Source organism: Tripterygium wilfordii, chromosome 15 (assembly GCF_013401445.1).
Source record: "Tripterygium wilfordii isolate XIE 37 chromosome 15, ASM1340144v1, whole genome shotgun sequence".
Taxonomy (NCBI): domain Eukaryota; kingdom Viridiplantae; phylum Streptophyta; class Magnoliopsida; order Celastrales; family Celastraceae; genus Tripterygium; species Tripterygium wilfordii.
The window spans coordinates 7,444,982-7,449,456 of NC_052246.1; positions in this window are offsets into that span (position 1 = coordinate 7,444,982).

The window sequence follows — 4,475 nt, forward strand, 5'->3', positions numbered from 1 at the left end:
TCTACTTGACATATTATTGTCTAAGCAAATTCTTCGAACAATTTCATTCAAAAACCTAAAGTGTTGGCCAAACACCACAAGCATGAAGAAATTGCAACCAAACATAGAAACACAAGATTTATACCCAAATCAACTCATATATATGTAAATCAAGTCATAAACAAAGTCATCAAACCCAAGGCTTCAACCTAGCCTTGGCACAAGAGGTTTAGTTACACATAATGAGAGAAAAACACAAAAGGAGAGAGGAAAAAATCATGAATAAACCCAATTAGTTGAGTAGATCCAAGTTGAGCTGAAGAATCTCTCCTCCTAGCTCCAAGAGTCGCCTTCCCCCTCTGGTTTCGCTCTCCAGAAAATCAGTTCTAGGTCTAAAAGTTGTCTGCGGCTTAGGCAATTCGCGAATTAAAACATCCCAGAAAATTGCTTTGTGCGCCTAGGCGTGTTGAATTCACACCTAGGCGCACCATGCCTAGGCGCAATCCTAGGCGTGCACCAGTTCAATTTCAGGTCCATCTCTCTGGACTGGGCGTGCAGGAGTGATTCTGGGCGTGCACAAATATTGCGTCTAGGCGTGGAATGATTCCAAAATCTCCATACGACGTCCGATTTGCACGATTTTAGCGTCTACGGAAAGCTTGAGATGTCTAGTTTCCAATGCCTTTTATTTCGCTTGATTCCGATAACGTGAAAAAAAGTTATAAGTATTTGAACACACGAAGGTCGGTGGACATTTTCTTCAATTCAGCCCTTTTTCATCACTTTTCATCCAAACCGCAATCAACCTATCAAAATACAAATCAACACATAAATACACTGATTATTTATTTAAAGGAAGCTTAAGAGGGGGAGATTCCTACCAAAAACAATAGGTATTATCACACCTATCAGGCTCATGTGGTAAAAAGAATTGAGAAAATCTATTGAGCATGAAAGATTTCACTTGATTAAGTGGGATACTATAAAACTTCATAGGGACAATGGAGGCTTGGGAATTATCTCCTTGGCTATTTTGAACAAAGGCCTACAAGAAAAGTGGGTCTGGAGGTTCTGTATTGGTAGAGATCAGTTGTGGAGGCAGGTTATTGCCATTAAATATGGCCTTTTCAGTAGGCGTTGGATCTCTAATATGTCAAGCCGTTGACATGGCACTGGATTTTGGAAGAACATTATGAAGGTTGGTCTGATTGGTTTGCTCATACTTGTTTCAAAGCTGGTCATGGGGACTCCATTAGTTTATGGGAGGATCATTGGATAGTGAATTACCTCTTAAAACAGCTCTTCCCTGACATTTTCAATCTGGCTATCAACAAGGAAGCTATTGTCAAAGAGTCAATCATTTTATCTAACTCTGGCTTTAGCTGGGATGTCAATTTTATTAGAAACATTCAAGATTGGGAAATGGGCACGTTGCTAAATTTCTGGGACTTAACTTATAGCTTCAGAGTTAATACCAGGGTAGAAGACAAACTATGTTGGCAGCTTACAAATGACAATTGCTTTACCGTTCGTTCTTATTACAAGTAACTTATCTCGGCAAACCTTCACCTTGCGGACTCTAGCTGCTCCTGACCTTGTGTTTGGAAGCCAAAGGCATCCTCCAAAAGTAATTTTTTTGTTGGGAAATGGTTTGGGGTCAAATTCTCACTTTATGGTTAATCGGTGTATCCTTTGCAAGGAAAATTCCGAATCCATCGATTACCTCTTGTTGCGTTGTATCTGCTCCTGAAACATATGGAATATCTTCTACAAGCTTGCTGGACTGGTTTGGGTTCCTCAGAGCAGCGTCAGGGCTGAGCTATTAGTTTGGAACAATCTGCCCACCTTTATTACAAAGAAGAATAATTTGTAGCTGGTTCCTATGGCCATTCTTTGGTGCTTATGGAATGAAAGGAATAAGAGGACCTTTGACAATATGGAATCTTCTGTTAATTTTATTAGTAAATGTATTTCTTCTACTTTAAAGCTTTGGTTTTCCTGCAACAACCTTCTTGAGGCTATTTGTATTGCCTCCTTGTAAATGGGTGCACTTTCTTGGTGCATCCAGGGGTTATTTCAACTGGAACTTGGTTGGGTCTGGTGCTCCTCAGTTTGGTGAAGTGAATAGAGGTGATGAAAAGCTGAACGGTGACTGGAGTTGGCCGAATCGGTCACTTTTACTTCGTGGTGGCCGCGAGCTTCCAAGTACGGTTCCGATTGCCATAGGCAACAATTCGAGATGGGGTTGGTCGAGTTATACTTGTGAAGGTAAGGAGAAACTTTTTGGTAGGTCGGCCGTCTGAAATGGTGGCGGGAGGTTGGAGTTCCGAAGCTTGTCCGGTGAGGAAGAGAAGTTGGTCCTGTGAGGGAGAGATAATAAGAGAGGAGGAAAAATGATATTTTTACCAGTCAAACACTTTTCTTTTTTTTCTTTTTTTTTTTGAGAAAAGAAGAATTTCATTGAATAGTACAAGGAGTACATTTAGTGAAATAAAGTAAATTAATATAGCTTGGAATATCATTCAAGAAGAAACAAGGATCCTCAGAATCTGAAAGACGACCCAAAGATGCAAGAGCATGAACAATTTTGTTCTATTCCCAGAGGACATGCATAATCTTATGCTCCACAGACATAAGGAGATCTCTAATGTCATCCAGAATGAACCCTATAGACGTCAGAGAGCTTGTATCTTGTTTGATACCTGCCACAACCTCAGCTGCATCTCCTTCCAGAAAGAAAGGGTACAAATTATGAGTTCTGGTGGAGAGGAACCTAAATCGAAAGGCAAGGGCCTCTACCATAGAGGTACCACTAGCGGCCAGAACACGCCAGTAGCCATCCAAAAGGACACATCCACAAGAATCTAGGATGATAAAGCCAACTCCTGCCCAAACCTCTCAGCCGTCCAAGAGCCATTAACATTAATTTTTAGCTATCTATCGGGGGTAGGAGAAGCCACCGTCTAAGCTGGGAACTGATTCTGATGGAAGTAGAAGGGCTACAATAGCATTCCAAGTGAGCAACTTGTAAACTGGAGGCTTGGAAAACTACCTGAAGAGGCTGCCATATGGAGTGATTGAAAATAAGACCATTACGAGACAACCAAATATGATAGAAAATACCAAAGAGATTAGCCAAATCAACAGAGGGAAGAATTTCCAGCATAAAGTGAACCGAAGAATGTTGGAGAATTTCAGCAATGTAGAATTGTTGGAGAATTTTCGACAATTTAGATTTTGCTTCAAGGCACGGATTAACGCTTTCCTTAAAGTGTTATTTGCCTCCACCAATTGGTGTGCACAGGATAGCAGCAAATACACTTCCAAGATACAATGAAGCACCACGTATTTAACGTTTGATGTTCGGCCTTTGCACAAAGGAAGAACACCCAATAATGACCAAGAAAAACAGAACTTTAACAAGTGCTTGGAATTCTAGTTTGCAAGAATAGAATCCAAGTTTGAGAGTTTTGGAGATGACTTTTTTTGATTGATTATTGAATGTCTTGGAATGATGTATTTATAGAGAATAACACACCTTTTGGTGAAAGGTTGTGTCAAAAAAGAAACACACCTTTTTGGTGAAGGGTTGTGTCTAAAAAGAAAGACATCTCTTGTCAAAAGAAACACACCTCTTTTGAAAGGTTGTGTTCAAGAGAAGTTTTAAGAGAAGAGTTGTGTCCATTGGTATGAAACTACTAATGTAAAAATTTCTTTATTATTTTGAAAATATTTCAACATTCCTCCACCATTTTCAAAATACGGATGAAAAATTCACTTGTTGTGTTCAGTTGAAAATTTGTGCATAAACAAAGGTGTCTTTAGGACTTGAACCTTCATGTAGTGTATGTATACCAAGGTTATTCAGGATGACATAGTAGACAAACTTTGAACTAGTGATCCTTTTCGAACAACCGGACACACAACACACACAAACTTTCGATATAAAGGTCATTCTTATTTGCCGACGCGTGGATTGGCCTTGCGTCTGTATCCTGTTTTAGTGAGCGCTTTAGAGACAAGTCCAAGTCGCATAGAAAGCGGCACCACTTTCGACACTCACATAGGTAAGCTTATCAAAGGTACTCCTATAAGTATAATACCTCACAAACTTTGTTATAAGCTTATTAAGAACTTTATAGCTCAACCTCCTTCTTTACCTTATAGGTCCAAAGCACTTTTTCCTTGGGATGTATATACACTTCAAGTACTTTCCATCACCTAATATGATGTACTTTGCTCAATGAACTCAAGAACATGAAATTTTCAAGTGTTGAGTTGAGTTTCCACCATTGGTGATTGTTTAGTAATGGACTTTAATCCCATCCCTTTTGATGTTTTCCACACCATATCTCTTGCGAGACCTTTGGTTAATGGATCAGCCAAATTTTGACTTGACCTTACAAAATTTATTGATATGGTACCATCTGTGATCCATTGTCTCACCATACTATGTCTCAAACCAATATGTCTAGACTTGCCATTATAAACTTTAC